This window comes from Pan paniscus, chromosome 7, assembly GCF_029289425.2.
Source record: "Pan paniscus chromosome 7, NHGRI_mPanPan1-v2.0_pri, whole genome shotgun sequence".
NCBI classification, from domain to species: Eukaryota; Metazoa; Chordata; class Mammalia; order Primates; family Hominidae; genus Pan; species Pan paniscus.
This window is the reverse complement of record NC_073256.2, coordinates 76999705-77021999: the sequence shown is the minus strand read 5'-3', so window position 1 is coordinate 77021999 and position 22295 is coordinate 76999705. Positions and strand designations below refer to the sequence as shown.

Below are 22295 nucleotides of genomic sequence, written 5' to 3'. Positions count from 1 at the left end.
ATTTACATGAATTATAGAGATATCCCTCTTAGTCACTGTTTTCATGATGATGATGGTAGCAGGACAATAGGGAGTGTGCAAATTTTAATTGTTTTGTTTCCAGGTGAGCTTATTTTCTCCTCTTCTAGGCCTGTGGGTCTTTGAAAAACTGTCTAAAATGGGAATTCACGTGAGACACTCTCTTAAATGGTTTGTAATAATTCTTACATAATTCAGGTTTTAGCTGAATGTGTGCCATCATGCTCCTAAGCAAATAAATCCTTATTTCTCAGTGAGATAATCAAGGAGAAAGAAAAAAATTGTGTTCTGAAAATATGAGATTCAAGAAGTGTGCTAATGAAAAATGTTTGGCTTTGCTCTAGTAGAATTAATATTAGCAAAAGGTTGTATTAAATTTACTACCCTGAATCTTGGCTGGAAACTTAAATGAGACAATCACTTTTCTCAGCAAAGTTGGTCACAAAGAGAACAGAAGCCTGGATTTAACTCCATCTCACATAATTTGATGAGGCTCACGTTCTCAAGAAGAAAAAGGAAGGATGGAAGGGAAGAAGAGAAAAGCAAAAAGGAAGAAAGATGGGGAGAGAAAGAAGAGGGGAGGGAGGGAGAGGGAGAAGAAAAGAACAAAAAGAAAGGAAAGGAAAGAAAAAATCCTGCAAGCAAATTTTCATCTCTTTGAATTTTATCTTATTTCAATCAGTACTGGAAACTTTTGGAATTGTGTTAGCATAAGAATATAATTCTCTGAAATACCAGAATAATGAGTTGTCTAACTTATTATTAATTGTAATTCAAGAATACTTGGCATTCAAAGCCTCAGCATCAGATTTTTAGAAATAATGTATTGAATACTATTATATTCAAACATCTGATAACACACAGGTGGAGTTTTAGACAGGGAGCCAGCTACATTATTTCATCTGCTTCTGAATTTTTGGTTCAGTTCAGTTCACAGATGCTTGACTAAGAATAGTGTTTATTTTATAAAAACAGCTAGAGTCATTGCAAATGTGTGTCTCTCTAGCAAGTATGGCAACAATATATGGAGAGAGTTTGGGGACTGTCATCCTCTGCCCCAGTCCACCCCTATCTGACCAATGCTACTGAGGACAAAACACAAAGGGTAATGTTCTTGTCCAAGAACAAGGCCCTGATTTTGAAATAGTATAGAGAATATTGGACAAAAACAGTGAAGACAATATTCTCTCAAGTACAGCATGGAAATAAGAGCCCGTGTTTCTCCAGACCACTCCTGGCAGGCCTATCCATCTCTGGATATAGACACTAGAGTGCAAAGCATTCATATCCACCACTTAAAATGACACTGAAACTAAAGCTTTTAAATTCCAGTCTGCCAGGATATTTTTTCATTTGTGTTTCTGCGGAGAAATAGAGTATGTATCACTGCGTGTGTGCACGTGCAATAACTCACCATTTACAGTTAATTTCCCTAGATGTTGTCTTCCCTGTAGTTCTTTGATTTAAATAAAGCAGTGGTTTGAATAAATAAAAACCAACATTTTATCACATTTGGTCCAGGTGCTTCTGTATTCTCTCAAGAATTGAAGAGAATGAAATCAGCATCAAATGCATCTATTTCTTCACTTCAAAATTTAATGCAATTTCTTACTATTCAATGTCTTCTTTTAAAACTGTTGAAGTACCTGCAACTGCAATAAGGAGTCAGGAGGCATTTGTTCAAAGATTTAATGATTCTGTACGTTGTGGAAGACACAAAGAGAAAAAAGTAATTTTACTTTCCTGCCAGTAGATGGAAATCAGTAGGAGACAGTAAAATATATGTACATGGGAGGCAATGAGGGTTTAGAGTTTGGCAAAGTCTGATTTAAATCCCAGCTGTCCTATGTAAGGTTAGCAAGTAACTTAATCTCTGTGTGGTTTCATTCCCTCATCTGTAGGAGGAGGATCACAGCACCTACACCTCACTGGTAATGATGAAGTGCAGAGTGCACATAAAGCCTTAGCAGCTCATGGTAATGCACAGAAAGTGCTGATGGTCATGGTAGTCTTCATTATTACCTGAGTAAATATGACATGAAGGAGAAAGTAACAGGGGTTGCAAAGTGCTTGGGAATTACAAGAAGGAGAGATTACTTATGATTGGGGAGTTTTGGAAAGTCTTCCACTAGGTCATGAGCAATGGGGAGGTTTGGACACCAGACATAGAAGGGAAAGGGCAGAAGGAGCCACATAAACAATAGTAAGAGCTTAGTGTGTAGACACCATGTATTGAAGGAATGCAAAGTTTTCCTGTGCCATGGGGCAAATGAAAAGGAAGGTAAAAATAAGATCAGAAATGTGATTGTGATTCATCTCATTCTGCTTGGTGGGAGAACTGCTGACTGTTATGCTGATGAAGGAAATGATGGCTTCTGTGCCTCAGGGAGATTTGGGCTGGCAGCAGGAACTATGTGCATCAAAGGCAGGGGACTGGAGTGGAGCAGCTCCGTTAAAGGGAAGTGATGCAATACACTGGGTGAGAGTTGAATGGAAATAATAGAGATGTGGGAGGAACCATGAAGGATAGTAGCCAGGACTTAGGTACCAATTAGATATGGGTGTGAAGAGAGGAAGGACCGAAGGAACTAAGTCAGGTAGGAGGTGAGTCAGAGGTGCTGTAGTTGTGACTAGTTCTTACATAGTAGGAATCAGCACCCAGCACAGTATCACACAATATTAATATTAACATTACTTGATATCAGGGCTGTCAAGGGTTACTCAGAAGTATATGGGCTGGTAGTGTCTACCAAATGTGATAAAATACCACCATAAGCAGGTGCCACGTCTGCAGAAGAGAATATTTCCTGTCCTATTTATAACAAAGGAATGCTTGCACTGCTAGTCTAGACCATCAGCTCCAACCAAGCTGGGGGTTTGATGCATTTGCCTTTGAATCTCTGGCAATCACCAGTACCTATACATAGTAGATGCTCAGCAAATGTTTCTTAGCGAAAGAAGGAAGGTAGTCATGGTGCCAACTTGCCTTGACCAACACTGAGATCACTAGTGGTTGAATTTCCTTACTCTTCAAAGTTTCTCATGCTCATTGCTGATGTCTGATGTGTGTCCTTAAGTATTTTCTATTATGACTTATGCTTATAGAGAACAATGTATTACTGAGCACCTTGGGTCCAAGAGGAAGATAGGAAACAGATTTGATTCTGGTTTAGGAGAGGGCCTTGCCTGCATTCACATAAGGTTAATGTAGTGTGAATGCAGTCAGTGATAAAATGCAGTCAAGAACAGTGAATAACAAATGCTAGATGGATGCTTACAAACAGGAAGGCTTGTATACCATGAGACTCTTAGCCATTGGGAAAGATCTGGTCCTCAAACACCACTTTAAGACAGCCCAAAATATAAATGGGGAAGGGTTTATTTCATGTAGCTCTCTGGATAGAGATTGCACCAGGGCCCATAGAGAGCAGCAGCAGAAGAAAGCAGAAGAAATTAAAAACAAAACAAAAAACGATCCCAATGGAAGTGAGCTATGATCTTCCCATCTATTACTAAACAAATATAAAAAATTAATTTCATGCTTGTCTATTCTAGTAAATCCCTTGGCTGAGGATCTGCAGAAAAGTAAAAACTAGGAAGAGTTTCAAGAATGCAAATAAGCGCTTAATACAGCTAAATTAGCATTGGTTTAAGCACTTCCGTTTTGGCCATTCTATTTTCAGTCAAGGTTTACACCAGGGTTTTTCTACACCCATAAACCAAAAGCAGGCAGTAGGCCACCAGATGTCTCAGCCTTCCTGTCTAATGACATAGAGTGATTTCACAATTCATGATGGACAACACACACACACACACACACACACACACACACCCTGTAAACTGGCATCTTCTAAAATCACAAACATATGACTTCGGAGATGATTCTTTAATTATTCCATGAAGATTTCTTGAGCACTAGGCATGGAGCTAGGATCATATCAGCCTACTCAGAGCCACAAACAGCAAAATCTCCCCGACATGAGTGAATTAAGTAAGATGGTCACGTTACTCCTACTTCCAATGAAACTCAATTGACATTTATAGATTTTTTTTTTTTTTGACATGGTGTTTCACTCTTGTCACCCAGGCTGGAGTGCAGTGGTGCAATCCCAACTCACTGCAACCTCTGCCCCCAGGGTTCAAGCTATTCTCCTGCCTCAGCCTCCCGAGTAGCCGGGATTACAGGCACCCACCACCACACCCAGCTAATTTTTATATTTTTGGTACAGACGGGGTTTCACCATGTTGGCCAGGCTGATCTCCAACTCCTGACCCAGGTGATCCACCCGCCTCGGCCTCCCAAAGTACTGGGATTACAGACGTGAGCCAACGCGCCTGGCCAACATTTATAGATCTTGCATTGGGTTCATGGAAATGTGCTAGTCACTACCTGAAATAGAATATTCTTTCTCCTGAACCTGATTCTTATAACCATAAAATCACTTTTGGGATAAGAAATTGGATAATATGATGAGACTTTTTTAAAGAAAAATATCTATCCTTTGGTACTACATTGCTTTGAATGATTTTACACTCCTGAGCTCCTTCCCTCTCAATGATATTCTGCAATCACTCTTGCAATCAAGAGGTACCTTTCTGAAATCATAAACTCTGATAACAGTGTGCAAGGCAACTTGAATTAAATAGTGAATTAGTAAAGCAACTCTGTATGTATTGCTTTTCATGGGAAGCACACCTGTAACTTGAGTTAGAAGTATACAGCATCTCATAATTTTAATGAACTCAGGAAATTGCCTACTCCAATGAAAACTCCAAACCTCCGTATTTAATAAAGAGATCAATACATTCTACAAGGATAACATGCTTTTACAACCAAGGGAAGCCTTAAGGCTCTAAAATTAGTTGCCTATAATGAGCAATCTGAACCCTGAAAAATATGGGTAATTCACACCCAATAGAAATGGGTTGAACTTAGAGAGTCTGTAGTCTGATTTAAGTTTTCAAAGTTGGTTTATCCTTTCTCATTTTACAAATTCTATCCTTCTTAATCATAAGAAACTTAAACAGAGGCAGGCAATCAAATTCATGAAATATTAAAAGGAATGAGCTGTAGGAAATTATTATGTAACTGAAAGAAAAGTCTTATCTTTATAGGTAATACATTCAAGGCAGCTTTGATAGAAATGCAACTTGTTGGCTGTTTTGCAGGCTGGTATTCTTCTAAGTGGGTATCATCCTTCAACAGTTTATCTTCCTCAAGACACATCATGGTTATGAGATTCTTGGAGCTAGCAGGATATAAGGCTGCTGTGACTTCCACAGCTCTGAGGTGCAGGAACACCCTGACCACTGACTACACTATTTCTGAGTTTTGGCACCAATAAGGCAAGGCTGATGGAAAGAACTCTTGGTCTTGACCAACTCCTGTAATGCCTAGTGGTGGCTAACAAGTAACAATAATGATAGGTGGCTTGATCATCCTTCAAAACCAGGTTAAATATATTCCCCTGAGGAGAAAAGCTTTCTGCAAATGCTACCTACACTTCTTCTAGAAGTGAGTATGTGCTTAACTTGGGCAGAAAAGTCCCCTTTGGAGGTTTCCAAAGTCATTTGGAGCCTAGAGCGCTGTAAATATGAGAGTTAATTGGCAGGACCAGACATGTCAGGTAGAGATGTGGGAGTTCTTAGGATTTTTCTAGAGAAGGGCCCACAGACACACCCATGGCGCCCCTGCCTAGCCCAAGTCAAGCAGGTCACAGAGACTAAAGAGTGGCCTCACCCTCTCCCTGCACTCTCTTCATAAACCGGTGGGCTGAGAGCTCTATTGGACCTACTTTTGTTCCCTGGTCAGAACACAGGCTCCAGCCTAATTCTAAGAATCAGAAACAAACAAAAGATAGCATTTAATAAGTTCACAAAAGAACAAACAGGAACATGGGGTCAACATAGTTCATTTAGCAACAATAACAACAAAATCCAATGGACTGGTTGACTTTTCCTATCCAAAGTGCTGTGTGTTTGGAGAGTTAATTTTGCTCTACCAGGTAACATTACCCACAGAAGCTCTGATGCCTCACTGGGAAATTATTTTATGAAAGTGGTGAAAGAAAACATTGGTTTCTTTTCCTTAATTACATCCCAAATTATCACTTGGAAATTCTCTAAGCAATCAGAGCCAGTGGTTATTATTTATCACTGCCACTTAACAGTAGCTACACTGCAGGAGATACTGTAAAACATCAGCGTACATTCCCTTCAAAGTGGGTCCAAAATATCCTACACTCTGAATAGCAAACAGAATTTGGAAAATGCATTAAATATGTATATAGACACAATTTACATATTTTAAATTCTCACACAAGGAGAAAATACATTTTAGGATTTAGGATTTTGCTGGAGAAGGATGTCAGTGCCTATATTTATCTTAACAAAATCTCAGGGATTGTTCTCAATAGAGAAACCCTTGAGAAGGCTGCTTAGAAAAATCAGCAGTTTAATTTCCAAAGGGGAAAAGAGGAAAAAATGTGAATGCTCAGCCCCTGGAAAGTTCTATCTGAAATTTTACCTCCTGCTTTAATCCTTGCCTGCTACAAGTTGATGACCCATTACCTATCTTTTTTCCATTAACTAAGTTACAAGGAGCGCTTTCCTAGTTCTGGCTCATATAGAACCTTCCCAGAGAAAAGAGCTGTCTCTTTCACCCACATTCAGAAATCAGGAGTCTTACTTACCCACCTACACAATTCTTTGAACCCTGAGGCAACATATAAATATTGTAAGTAATTGCTGACTGCAGCAAGCTGAAGTATCAGGGAAGCCTGGGGAGAGAGTGAATTAAGATGGAGGCTGGTTCTTCCAGATGGATTTGCAATTCAGATAGAATCAGGCAACTGAGAGCTAACAGGAATCTTTGTAATTAATAGTGATCTTCAACTGGAGGTAAATTCACCTCCTTTCCAATTGGGGGACCTCTGAAAATGTAAGTGGGACTTCATTACTGGTTTTCAGAATATTTAGAGAATACTACCAGCATTTATTGGGCAGAGGGCAGTAATTATAAATATCCTGCAATGTGCAATACAACCCCCAGAATAATATCCTATCCAAATGGTAGTAACCTCTTTCTGTTATATAATGAAACTCAGATCTGGAAGGGCTCAGTGAAACCAGATGAACAGTTATGTGTACAGTGGGTACAAGGTTCCCGACTCCTAGGTCCAGTGTGCTTGACATGTCTGTGAGACTTACAGAACATTCAAAGAAAGAAATGACTGTAAGGGGAGACTGACCAATGTATGAAATGAGGAATATTCTTTCCTCTTCTTCCCTACCTAGAACATTCTTTCCCTTCTCCACTTTGGGCTGACTCTTTCTCATCTTTCAGGTCTTGGCCAAATGTCCCATTCTTAGGGAGACCTTCCTACCACAGGAAGTCACAGAGTATTGACAATGACTCCCATCTTGACCAAACTCTGAGCCCTTTTCCTGAGTAGGCCTCATGCTTGGCCCATGTTCTCAGCCTTCAAAGCCCAGTTTTAGCAAAGAACTCTGCTAAGCCAATTTGTTGAGAATCCCCTTACCCTTGATATTAATCAAGTTCCTCTTTTTCCTCACTCTGTCCTTGACACCTGACTACGTTTCTCCTAGTAATTTTTCATCAACAGCCTCACTCTGCCTGTGGCTACAAATTCTCATTTGTTCCTATTGTATTTGGAGTTGTGTTCAGTCTCTGTACCCTATTACAGTAGCCTTTACCTCCTATTGCAACACACTTGAGCAAAGTCTTTACTGTCATTTTAAGGTGTCCAGTATATACCATTTCTTTTATAATATTAATAAATGAATATATATCACATGCATATATTCCAAACATGAGTGATCTGGATAGCTGTTTCCACATGGGAAAGTTGGCCTGAAAGTAGGGATAGAAACATGGTGGATGAGATAAAGGAACTCCTAATAAGGTGAATGCAATCAAGACTGGGTTTTTCCTTCTAAAATAAGACCCTGAAGAACTCTCTCTGTACAGCCAGAGATGGGCTATGGGGAAGACTTATTGCATCCATTTGTCCTAATGAGCTTTCTCTGCAGCCAAGGCAGACAGTTGTGTCAACCTATGAGACAGGGAAAAGTAAGTCTCTAAAAGGCTTGGAGAATGTCCTTTGAGGTATTTAATTTACAAAGGAGACAACCTAGCATCTTGGGATTATGTGGACAAAATGAAAGCTGGGATACTATTGAGTAGGGCAGACTCTTTCAGTTATTATTCCATGCTTACAGGACACATTCATTTTTTACTAATCTGTGCATTCTTCCCTGACACATTAGTCATCATTGAAAGCTTGAGGACATCTGATATGATTTGGATCTGTGTCCCCACCAAATCTCATGTTGAATTGTAATCCCAATTGTTGGAGGTGGGGCCTGGTGGGAGGTGATTGTATCATGGGGGCAGAGTTCTCATTAATGGGTTAGCACCATCCCCTTGGTGGTGTCCTGGTGATAAAGAGTAAGTGACTTATAGTGAGATCTGGTTGTTTAAAAGTGTGTAGCACCCCCTCCCCCTTTTCTCTCTTCCTTCTGCCCCTGCCATGTAAGATGTGCCTGCTTTCCTTTCACCTTCCACCATGATTGTAAGTTTCCTGAGGCCTCTGGAGAAGCAGCAGCCACTATTTCCTGTACAGCCTGCAGAACTATGAACCAATTCAACCTTTTTTTAAAAATAAATTATCTAGTCTCAGATATTTCTTTATAGAAGTACAAGGATGGACTAATACAACATCTCTTAGAGAAAATCAACTATAGCATTTATTGCTTATTATTTAAGCAAGTCGTCACAAATTCAAGAATCAGTGAAAGAGCTTGTGTTTATTATTCCACATCGGTGCTATAAAATGGCATCTCACATATTCTTTCTTATGCCTAATGCAAAGTTGTCAAGAAGAAAACATCATACTTTAAAAACAAAAACAAAAACTTCAGACTAATCTTGAAATCTAACAAAACAGAAACTTCTTCTGAATTTATGTAGCTCCAGTAAGTTGGACAAGGCCATCTCAGAAGAGCACAGAGCTTATTCATTTACAAGCCAAAAGACAGTTTGTTCCAGCTAAATTGTACTTGGGCTGGCCTCTCTTAGAAGAAGGTAATATTTGTGTTTTTGATTGATTGATTGATTGATTGGCAATTCTGTTTTAAATGCATGCATACAAAATGTTTGTTCAACCAGATTTTTATCACTGACTATGGGATGCTTTCCATAGTCAGAGGATTTCTGGGTTGGAAATGGAGAAAGGGGACTTCTAGAATCATCTAGGTCCCAAATAAAACCCTGCTTTAGTTTTTTTTTGGGTTTTTTAAAGGTGATTAGAAAGCATTTTCTTGCCAGTCACTCACGGCAAATCCTGGTCTCTGGGAAGACCAGGAAGGCCTGTTCATGCAGTGGGAAAGGTGTGTTCTTCTAACTGAAGATCCTAAGTGGTCTCTTAAGTGTTTTTTCCTCCAGATCTCAATGCACAGAGTACTACCCACTTCCACTCAAGTCTGCCCTTTCCCAAACTCCCTGCAGGCCTGCCTACAATGGCTCTGTAGAGTTGCAAGTTGCTTCAGAGGCTGGGATGTGTGTTATCCCTGTTCAGTGCAGGGCCATGCCGATAGCAGGTGCTAGGTAATCCCAAAGAGCTCCAGATACAGGATTCAGCAGCTGGCAACTCAAATGCCTAGGAACGCCAGGCAGGACATGTGAGTGAATGAAGCAGGCCAAGGGGACACAGGCCCACCAGTTTGCTACTCATCTGCAAAAAAACATCTAATTGGGGAAAAGGAAACCAGGTTTTGCCATAGGTTAACTATATACACTTAAATTATATAACTTCTTCAAGATCCCAGTTGACTATTAGTAAAATGCAGTCATATTTATACCGGGTTCAGAGCTCTTACACCTAAATTGATTTTAAGTCTTTTCTGGCCAGGCATGGTGGCTCACACCTGTAATCCCAGGACTTTGGGAGGCCGAGGCGGGTGGATCACCCGAGGCCAGGAGTTCAAGACCAGCCTGGCCAACATGGTGAAACCCCATCTCTACTAAAAATACAAAAATTAGCCGGGCATGATGGCACTTGCCTATCACCCCAGCTACTCAGGAGGCTGAGGCAGGAGAATCACTTGAACCTGTGAAGCAGAGGTTTCAGTGAGCCAAGCTCGCACCATTGCACTCCAGCCTGGGGGTCGCAGCAAGACTCTGTCTCAAAAAAAGAAAAAAAAAAGTCTTTTCTAGCATCATTAAACAGAGACACATCTTTATATTCACATTTTAGAAATGAGCAATTTCTCTCTCCTCCAGTTCTTTAGCAGATACCAACTTAAAAAGGTCTGAAAACTTAATCATACGTGGTGGACATAATCCAGTTACAGGAACCTAACTCTTTGAGCCAGTGTGGTTGGTAACTTGGTTCTTTGAATGATGAGGGCTTAATTTGTAAATAGCAGTCATAATAAACCGTAATCAGCAAACGAAAACATTTCTCAAGGCAAAATTTAGAACCATTTCTTTTGTATCAACAAGATAATTTCAGGAAACAGAAATCTATAAAAGAAATATGACTATAAGAAAGAATATAACTGAGAATGGATTAAACTTTAAATTATAATAATACAAATTTTCAAGGAAGCATGAAAATATGCTGAGATAGCTGAGTATGCTTCCATAACTTAAAAAAAAACAGAAAAAATATACATTTAAATATACTTAAATAAGAACAAGTACAAAACGAAAAGGTTTCATAAGGCCTTCTATACATTTGGGTGGACAACTTAAATCTATGTGCCTGATGTATCCAACACCCAGCCTCATAGTGTCTTGATCACTTGAGTTATATTCTAACATTCTATTGCTCTTTCTCTAATACTCTGCTTGGGTGGCCTCTCTTCTGGGCATACTCAGACCTCAATAGTGAAGATGGGTTCTCAATCCTCTGTTCCCAAAGCTGTTTTTTTTTTGTTTGTTTGTTTGTTTTAATTTAGTGTGAGCATATGTGTTGGCCCAAATCTTTATAATCATGTTCACCACTGTACCTTGGAAAAGAATGATGATGCTACGCCTGGAATTCTGATCAAATGTGGGACTTACCCTTGGATAAGACATACTGATTGGGCAGTTCAGAGAGATAGAATAAAATCGACTAAGCCTGAGCAGATAGACTTTGGAAAGATACAGAGGAAAGTCACATATGACTAAATATGCATAACGGGAAAACTAACAAGGCTTGCACACAGTGTGTGTGTTTGCACACAGTGTACAATATAATTATATGTTGATTTTACTTGCTGGAAATGACTAACATAGGAAAGGAGGTAGGTGAGGGTCAAACAAATAACATTTTACAAACATTTAAAGAAGTCAGTACTTTATCTTCTTTCCTACTTTATTGGGTCCAGAAGCTGAAGAAGTCTTTAAATTACTGTTTGAAAGATCCAGATTGGAAGAAAAATGTGGTGGCATGGACGGTTCTTCATCGTGTCAGTAAGTTACTGAAAGATTGGGAATCAATTCTCTGGTGACTTTAAGAAACAGGATTTTAGGGCTGTTCCAAATCCTTCATCTTTATACATAAGAAAAACTGAGACTGAGAGGACACAGCTAATAAATATCAGAGTCAAGATTTGAACTTCCTGTCTGAATATCACAGTGGGAAGGGATCTGAAAGATCATCAATCCCTGTCAGACAGCAGAATCTGCTTCCACCAACTTTTTATTAAGAAAATGTCCTGGTGGCCGGGCTTGGTGGCTCACACCAGTAATCCCAGCACTTTGGGAAGCCAGGGATGGTGGATCACCTGAGGTCAGCAGTTGAAGACCAGCTTGGCCAACAGAGTTGAAGACCAGCTTGGCCAACAGAGTTGAAGACCAGCTTGGCCAACATGCTGAAACCCTGTCTCTACTAAAAATACAAAAAATTAGCCAGACATGGTGGCAGGCACCTGTAATCCCAGCTACTTGGGAGGCTGAGGCATGAGAATCTCTTGAACCTAGGAGGGGAAGGTTGCAGTGAGCCGAGATCGCACCATTGCTCTCCAGCTTGGGCAACAAGAGCAAAACTCCATCTCAAAAAAAAAAAAAAAAGAAAAAAAAAAGAAAAGAAAAAGGAAAGAAAAAGAAGGAAATAAAACGTCCTGGCAAACAGAAAAGTTGAAAAAATACTGCAGTGATATACTTACCATTTGATTCAATAATTGTCATCATTTTGCATGGTTGTTTTATCTATCCTCTATGCATATGTATGCATCAATATAGGTACAGTTAAAAGTAAGCTGAAAGAAAGTTCCATAGATCGTGACTTTAAAAAAATGATTTCCATGCCATGTGCCCTGTAGAATGTCTTAAATTTTGGCTTAGCCTATTGTTTTCTCTTGATGCCATTTAACTTCATGAGTGAACTCCCATTCACAATTGCTTCAAAGAGAATAAAATACCTAGGAATCCAACTTACAAGGGATGTGAAGGACCTCTTCAAGAACTACAAACCACTGCTCAATGAAATAAAAGAGGATACAAACAAATGGAAGAACATTCCATGCTCATGGGTAGGAAGAATCAATATCATGAAAATGGTCATACTGCCCAAGGTAATTTGTAGATTCAATGCCATCCCCATCAAGCTACCAATGACTTTCTTCACAGAATTGGAAAAAACTACTTTAAAGTTCATATGGAACCAAAAAAGAGCCCGCATTGCCAAGTCAATCCCAAGCCAAAAGAACAAAGCTGGAGGCATCACGCTACCTGACTTCAAACTATATTACAAGGCTACAGTAACCAAAACAGCATGGTACTGGTACCAAAACAGAGATATAGATCAATGGAACAGAAGAGAGCCCTCAGAAATAATGCCGCATATCTACAACTATCTGATCTTTGACAAACCTGAGAAAAATAAGCAATGGGGAAAGGATTCCCTATTTAATAAATGGTGCTGGGAAAACTGGCTAACCGTATGTAGAAAGCTGAAACTGGAACCCTTCCTTACACCTTATACAAAAATTAATACAAGATGGATTAAAGACTTAAATGTTAGACCTAAAACCATAAAAACCCTAGAAGAAAACCTAGGCATTACCATTCAGGACATAGGCATGGGCAAGGACTTCATGTCTAAAACACCAAAAGCAATGGCAACAAAAGCCAAAATTGACAAATGGGATCTAATTAAACAAAAGAGCTTCTGCATAGCAAAAGAAACTATCATCAGAGTGAACAGGCAACCTACAAAACGGGAGAAAATTTTCGCAACCTACTCATCTGACAAAGGGCTAATATCAAGAATCTACAACGAACTCAAACAAATTTACAAGAAAAAAACAAACAACCCCATCAAAAACTGGGTGAAGGATATGAACAGACACTTCTCAAAAGAAGACATTTATGCAGCCAAAAAACACATGAAAAAATGCTCATCATCACTGGCCATCAGAGAAATGCAAATCAAAACCACAATGAGATACCATCTCACACCAGTTAGAATGGCAATCGTTAAAAAGTCAGGAAACAACAGGTGCTGGAGAGGATGTGGAGAAATAGGAACACTTTTACACTGTTGGTGGGACTGTAAACTAGTTCAATCATTGTGGAAGTCAGTGTGGCGATTCCTCAGGGATCTAGAAGTAGAAATACCATTTGACTCAGCCATCCCATTACTGGGTATACACCCAAAGGTCTATAAATCATGCTGCTATAAAGACACATGCACACATATGTTTATTGCGGCACTATTCACAATAGCAAAGACTTGGAACCAACCCAAATGTCCAATAATGATAGACTGGATTAAGAAAATGTGGCACATATACACCATGGAATACTATGCAGCCATAAAAAATGATGACTTCATGTCCTTTATAGGGACATGGATGAAATTGGAAATCATCATTCTCAGTAAACTATCACAAGAACAAGAAGCAAACACCACATATTCTCACTCATAGGTGGGAATTGAACAATGAGAACACATGGACACAGGAAAGGGAACATCACGCTCTGGGGACTGTTGTGGGGTGGGGGAAGAGGGGAGAGATAGCTTTAGGAGATATACCTAATGCTAAATGACGAGTTAATGGGTGCAGCACACCAGCATGGCACATGTATACATATGTAACTAACCTGCACATTGTGCACATGTACCCTAAAACTTTAAGTATAATAATAATAAAAAAAAGAAAAAGACCATAGTAAAAAACAAACCACCATGCTGTGTGCTTCTGTTTTTCTCGTTTGTTTCTTCCAACTGATTTTGAATTGACAAATAAAAATTTTATATATTTATGGTGTAAAAAAAAAAGAAACTTCTTCCTCTTAAACTGGAGTGAGGTACACAAGCTTGGTTGGATTCAGGCTAAATATTTCTGGAAGATTGTTTTCTAGATGATGTGCCAATATAGTTGAATTCAGTACCAATTCTGACCAATTGATGTTGCTGCAAGAGCTCTAGCTGATAAAGTCAAGTGCTATATCATAGCTCAGCAGAAAGTGGTGACAAGATAAATTTGTTTTGGGCGTTGGTGGGAGTGGAACCAACTTCACAGTTAGGAGAAACAGGGAAGAACAGAATACTTTTTAAATTGAGGTAACTGTAGATTCAGATGCAGTTGTAATAATTTGTTTGTATGTGTGCATGTGTATATGTTTATTTAGTTCTATACAATTTTATCTGACGTACATTGGTGTATTCACCAAGCCAGTCAAGATACTAAACAGATCCATCCCAACAAAGACCCTACATGTTGCCCTTTTATAACTCTCTCCTCCCATTCCCTAAAACCTGTAATCACTGATCTGTTCTTCATTTCTAAAATTTTGTCATTTCAAAAATGTTATAGAAATTGAATGTTATATAATGTTTAGGGATTAGCATTTTTAGTCAACATAATTACATGAAGATTCATCAAAGTTGTTACATATATAAATAGTTCATTCCTTTTATTGTTGAGTAGTAATCAATGGTATGGATGTACCAGTTTTTTTAGCCATTTTACGTGTTGCTAGACATCTGTGCTGATTTTGGGTTTTGGCTATTACAAACAAAGGTGCTGTGAACATTTGTGTATAGGCTTTTTTGTGAATATAGGTTTTTATTTATCTGAGATAAATGCCCGAGAGTGTAATTTCTGGTCTGTATGGTAATCCCATGTACAGTTTTTTTTCAGTTTTTTAAAGAAACTACCAAATTGCTTTCCAGAAAGATGACACTATTTTACATTTTCACTGGCAATCTTGATGAGTAATCCAGTTTCCTTATATCCTCAACAACAGTTGGTGTTTCTGCTATTATAATTTTTATTTTAGGTATTCTGGTAGGCATGTATCTCATTGTGGTCTTGATTGGTGTTTCCCTAATAACTAGTGATGTCGAATAGGCTTCATCAAGTGAGCTAGAAGAGAACATGCAAGCTTGTTGTTAATTCTTCTTAAAATATTTGTAAAATTCTCCAGTGGAAGCACGTGGGCCCAGAAGTGTCTTTTTCAAGAGTTTTAAATTTATGAATTCAACGAATTTGAAGGCTATAGGGCTAGTCAGATTATCTATTTCACCTTGATTGAGTTTTCACATTGTGTAGTTTTTAAGGAATTGCTTCATATTTTCTAAGTTATTGACTTTATGAGGATAAAGTTGTTCATAATATTCCTTCATTTTCCTTTTCATGGCTGTAGGATCTGTAGTGATATCACCTATTTCATTTCCAATATTGCTAATTTGTGTTTTCTCTCTTTTTATTATTGTCAGTCTAGCTAGAGGTTTATCAATTTTGTTGATTTTTTTTAAAGGGCCAACTTTTTGCATGGATTTTCTATTTTTTTTCCTAATTTCACTTTCATGGATTTTTGTTCTTTCTTTATTATTTTTTTATTCTGCTTGCTTTGGGTTTATTTTGTTTCATTCTTCTTTAGTTTCTTGAGGTAGAACAGATTTTTGACTTGAGACCTTTCCTTATTCCTAATATCAGCATCTCATATTGTTTCCCATTCAGCTCTGTCTTATCTGCATCTCATATGTGGATATGCTGCGTTTTCATTTTCATTTAGTTGGACATAATTTTTAAATTTTCCTTTGAGGCTTCTTTTTTGATCTATAAATTATTTACAAGTAAATTTTCCTTTGAGGCTTCTTCTTTGATCTATAGATTATTTAGAAGTGTATTGTTTAATTTCCATGTCTTCTGAGATTTTTGTGTTTTCTTTCTGTTATTGATTAATAGTTTGATTCCATTATGGTCAGACAAAACACTTAGTATGATTTCATTTATTTTAATTTGTTAAGGTTTACTTTATGACTTCAGGTACAGTCTATCTTGATGAATGTTCCACAGGCACTTTAAAAAATGTGTACCTTGCTGTTGTTGTGTGGTGTGTTCTATAAATGTCAATTAGATCCTGTTGGTTGATTGCGTTGTTCAAATCTTCCGTCTAGTAGTTCTATCAGTTGCTGAGGGTGGGGAGGTTGAGGTCCCCAACTATAATTGCAGTTTTATCTACTCCTCTTTTAAGCACTATCAGTTTTTGCTGTATGTATTGTGAGACTTTTTATGTATGCACACATTTAAGAAACAGTCATCTCTCAATATCCACAGGAAATTGATTCCAGGATTCCTGAGGATATCAGAATCTGTGGCTGCTCAAGTCTCTTATACAAAATGGTATAGTATTTACATATAACCTACTTTCTTATATACTTTAAATCATTTCTAGATTACCTATAATACTTAATGCAATGTAAATGCTATGTGAATGTTATGCCGTGTTGGTGTTTTTATTTGTATTATTTTTTATTGCTGTATTGTTATTTTTTATTGCTTTTTTGTTCAAATATTTTTGATCCACCATTTGTTGAATCTGTGGATGCAGAACCCATGGAGGGCTGACTTATTTATGTCTTCTTAATGGATTGATCCATTTATCATTATGCAATTTCCTTCATTATCTATGGTAGTTTCCTTTCCCCTGAAGACTACCTTATCCGAATACAGCCATGTCTATTTTTTTAAATCCATCTTTGCATGATATATCTTTTTACTTTCAGTCTACGTTAATGAATTTCAACTGATTTTCTTGTAAAATATTGTTGAAGCTTGATTTCTTAATCCACTGCTAATCTCTGTCTCTTAGACTACTGGCATTTGGCATAATTATTTTTATGTTATGGCTTAAGTCCACCATTTTATTAATTCTTTTCTATTTATTTCCTCTGATGATCATTCCTCTGTTTCTGTTTTCTTCTGAGATGTTTCTGTTTTCTTTCTTTCCTTTGAGTTACTTAAACATCTTAGGATTCTGTCTTGACTTATTTAGAGTGTTTTTGGGTATACCTCTTTACATGATATTCATAGTGATTGCTCTAGGCATTACAGTATACATATGAGACATAATAGGTAGAGTATCAACATTTTACCATTTCCAATGAAGTATAGAAGCTTCATTACCGTTAAAGTCCCTGTACTTTTCCCTCTTTTAAATATCACTGTCTTGAATAGCAGATGGTGTTAGAATTTGTGTTTCAATCATCAAATATGATTTATAAAACTCATGAGATAAAAGATAGTTTATTATATGCACATGTTTCTACTCTTCCTCTTGTTCCTTCTTCCTGATATTTCAAGATTCTTCCTTCTATCTTTTACTTTCCATTTAAAGAAATTTCTTTAGCCAGCTTTTAAGGGTAGGTCTGCTAGGAACAAATTCTTTTAGTTTTTTCTTGTCTAAGAATATCTTTATTTCTTCTTTATTTCTGAAGAATAGTCTCACCAGATATAGAAGTCACAGTTGACAGCTATTTTCTTTAAGCTATTGAAAAATGTTGTACCTCCTCCTTCTGCTTCCATGGTTTCAGATGAAAATTCAGTGTCACTTGAATTGGTGTTCCTCTGCATGTGATGTGTTCTTTCTCTCTGACTGCCTTCTAGATATTTCCTTTGTCTTTTATTTATAAGTGTGTGATTATGATGTGTGTTCCTTTGTTTTATCCTGTTTGGGATTTGTTCAACTTTTGGGATCTGTAAGTTTGTATTTTTTTTTAACCAAATTTGGGAAGTTTTCAGCCATTACTTATTCAAATACTCTTTCATTCCACTCCCTCTTTTCCCTCTGGAATGCTGATCCTATGAATATTGGATCTTATGACATTGTCCCACAGGAGCCTGAGTCTCTATTCAGTTACTTTTCCAGTATATTTTCTCTCTGTTCATATTGGGTAAATTCTATTGATCTGTCCTTAAACCTAGTGGCTTTATCATTTTTGTCTCCACTCTATTATTGAATCTATCATTTCAAGTTTAAAATGACACTTTAAAATTTTTATTTTGTTATATTTTTTCAGTTCCATAATTTCCACTTGGTTCTTTTTTATAACTTCTATTCCTTTACTGAGATTTTCTAATATTTTATTTGTTTCCAGAGAATTTGTAATCAACTGCTGAAGCATTTATATGGTCCTATTTAGAACATCCTGGGATGCTCCTACTATGTGGGATCTTTTGGAGAAAAAAATCCATACCTGAGCAAGTGGAGAGAAGGGACCAGATTCAGAGGATACCCATAAAATGATCTGCAAGGGAAAACAAGTTTCTGACCAAGCACGGTTACAACCACATCTTCCTGGGACAAATGAGGACATGTATCAATGCCTCACCAACCTTCCATACACCCCAGGCTTACCTAGGAACTGCCTTCAGCCCACCATGTCTACCAGAGTGGCGGTATATAATCACTATTCAACTCCACAGCCAGAGAGAGGTGCAGAAGCCATCACAGGAAATGACTAGATGCCCCTGAGCTCTCTGTTGCTGCTGCCGTGCGGGTGACTGGGAATCACATAGTTAACTAAAAGCTTTTACTCAGCTTAATTTCCTCCACTCTACATGAAAATTGCTCTGTTCATTTTCACTTTACCTTTAAATTCAGGGCACATGCACAAAGACATAATGGTGTAAGAGTGGAAAAGAGAAGATGTATTTTCTAAGCTGCCTGCAGTCTGACAATTGTTTGAATGTGTGTGTACATTTAACAAGATGGTGGATTACAGCATTACCTTATCTTCAGGGTAAAACTGCCATTCAGGATCCAAAAATCTCCCAATGGTTTATTGAAATGGTTCCCTCTTGCAATGCATCATCACAGTAGTTTATGATAAGGAGAAAAGTATGTTCGATACAAATCAAATAATGCCAAATACAAAGAGTTGTAAGAGAAATAGCTCACTTGGGAGATAGAGAGAATTGAAGAAAATGTATTGGGTGAGAGACGCTAACTAGACCTCTGGAAAGAGAAGTCAGCAATGACCCAAATGGGATACTTGACTCTCTTCAGTGGTCAAAAACCCTCAGGAGAAGGATAAATAGGTATTTATTATTTGGTATAGGACATGATATTTTGAAATACCTATATATTATGTAATGGCTAAATTGAGCTAATAAAATAAACATGTATAAACATCTAACAAGCATGTACAATGTGTTGTATAACAGATATCTTGGACTTATCCCTTTTATCTAACTGAAATTCTATATCCTTTGACCAACATATGTTAATGCTATGGTTTAATGCTTTTTAGTTAATTTAATACTCCATACATGTATTAGTCTATCCAAGAGATAAAATTAAACCTTCCTGAAAAAAAATTCTTACATGGCAAAGACAGCATGTGCCTCGGTGATGCAGTTCAGGGGTTATTTGCATGGAACTTAAAAGACGCAAGCTGGTAGTGCACACTTACACTGTGTTTGGAGAGTGCTAGAGAGCCAGGAGGCAATCCTTTACCAACCAGCAATCCCTTCTGTGTGAAACTTCCATTTATGAAGCCTTATTCTGGATTTCTATTTTTGACTTTTGGCGTTTCCAAACCAGGGGAGTATGGGAGTTTGGGATCAAGAACATTAGAATTGTAAAGTAATTCAGATTGTTTCTTACTGATTCCAAACAGAAAATTAAGAAGGTTCTGAACATTAAGATGGAAGATCAAACAGAAAAATGAAAAAATAAAACCTAAAAAACAAAAACAAAAAAACTTCCTGGTATGTTTCCCGTACCATCTGCCCACCCAAACCTGGTCCTCTCACTGTTCCCCACCTCAGGGGATGGCACCACCCCAAGCACAGGTTTTCATGCAGAAATCTGAGAGGTGTCCTTGACCCTCTTTTCCCTCCTTCTCCTCTCACCCATATCCAATCAGTGGCCCAACTCTGTTGGTTTTATCTCCTGGTAGCTTTTCATTTTTTTCCTTTTGAAAAATTATTATTTTTTAATTGACAACTACAAATTATAGGGGAAAAGCTCCATGACATAAGTCTGGGCAATAATTTTTTTAATGAAATTCCAAAAGCACAAGCAAGAAAAGGGAAAATAGACAAGTGCTATTATCTCAAACTAAAAAGCTTCTGCACAGCCAAGGAGACAATGACCAGAGTGAAAAGACAACTTACAGAATGGGAGAAAATACTTGCAAACCATACATCTAACAAAGGGTGAAAATCCAAAATATATAAGGAACTCAAACAACTTAATAGCAAGAAAACAACCCAATTAAATGGGCAAAGGACCTGAATAAACATTTCTCAAAAGGAGACATACAAATGGCCGACAGATACATGAAAAGGTGCTCAACATCACTAATCATCAGGGAAATAAAAATTAAAACCACAATGTAATATTACTTCATACCTTCTAGGACAAGTATTATCAAAAATATGAAAAATGACAAGTGTTAGCAAGGATATGGAGAAAAGGGAACACTTGTATACTGTTGGTGGGAATGTACATTAGTACAATCATTATGAAAAACAGTACAAAAGTTCCTCAAAAAGTTAAAAATGGAACTACCACATGATGCAGCAATCCCACCTCTGGGTATATAGTCAAAGGACATGAAATCAGTATGTCGAAGAGATACCTGCACTCCCACGTTCACTGAGGCAATATTCGCAATAGCCAAAATATGAAATCAATGTAAATGTCCACTAGTAGATAAATTGATAAAGAAAATGAGGCATATCTACACAAGGAAATACTATTCAGCCATAAAAAGTAGCAAATCCTGTCATTTGCAACAATATGAATGAACCTGAAGGACGTTATGATAAGTTATTATTATTATTATTTTTTATTATACTTTAAGTTCTAGGGGACATGTGCACAATGTGCAGGTTTGTTACATATGTATACATGTGCCATGTTGGTGTGCTGCACCCATTAACTCATCATTTACATTAGGTATATCTCCTAATGCTATCCCTCCCCCCTCCCCCAACTCCATGACAGGCCCCAGTGTGTGACGTTCCCCTTCCTGTGTCCAAGTGTTCTCATTGTTCAATTCCCACCTATGATTGAGAACATTTTGCTAAGTTAAATAAGCAGACACAGAGAGACAAATATTGCATGATATCACATATATGTAGAACATAAAAAAGCCAAACTCATGGAAACAGAGAGTAATATAGTGGAAACCAGGGATTTGGGGACAATGGTTGTGTTTAGGGAGATGTTGGTTAAAGGATTCAAATTTTCAGTTTCATAGGAATAATAAAGTCAGGAATCTATTATACAACATGGTGACTATAGTTAATAACGATGTATTGTACACTTGAAAATCGCTGAGAGTCGATTTTGTGTTCTAATCACAAAAAGACAAGTAGGTGAGGCAATGCATATGATAATGGAAAGAATATGGAGAAAAGGGAACCCTTGTACATTGCTGATGGGAATGTAAATTGGTACAGCCATTATGGAAAACAGTAGGTAGGGTCCTTAAAAAATTAAAAATAGAACTATCATATGATTCAGCAATCCCACCTCTGAGTATATAGCCAAAGGATATGAAATCAATATGTCAAAGAAATACTTGCACTACCAAGTCCCATGTTAATTAGCTCAATTTGGCTATTCCACAATGTATACTTCAGGATATATATATATATATATATATATATATATATATATATAGATATATATATATATATATATATATAGATAGATATATATATATAATGGAATGGCCAAATTGAGCTAATAAAATAAACATGTATAAACATCTAACAAACATGTACAACATGTTGTATAACAGATAATCTTGAATTTATCCCTTTTATCTAGCTGAAATTCTATATCCTTTGACCAACATATATTAATATCCCCAACCCCCCCATGCCAACCCCTGGTAACCATCACTCTACTCTCTGCTCCTTTGAGTACAATTTCTTAGAATTCACAGGTAAGTGAGATTGTGCAGTGATAGCTTTCAATGTGTCAGGTCTTGTTTCCACCATCACCTCTCTAATTC

At 37.5% G+C, this 22295-nt stretch overlaps 1 protein-coding gene across 1 annotated transcript in view; it reads right to left on the bottom strand.

Annotated features, from left to right (window-relative positions):
- Positions 1 to 22295, bottom strand: part of CLVS1 (clavesin 1) — a 216872-nt gene that overhangs the window by 134898 nt on the left and 59679 nt on the right. The gene's annotated exons all lie outside the window — the stretch shown is intronic.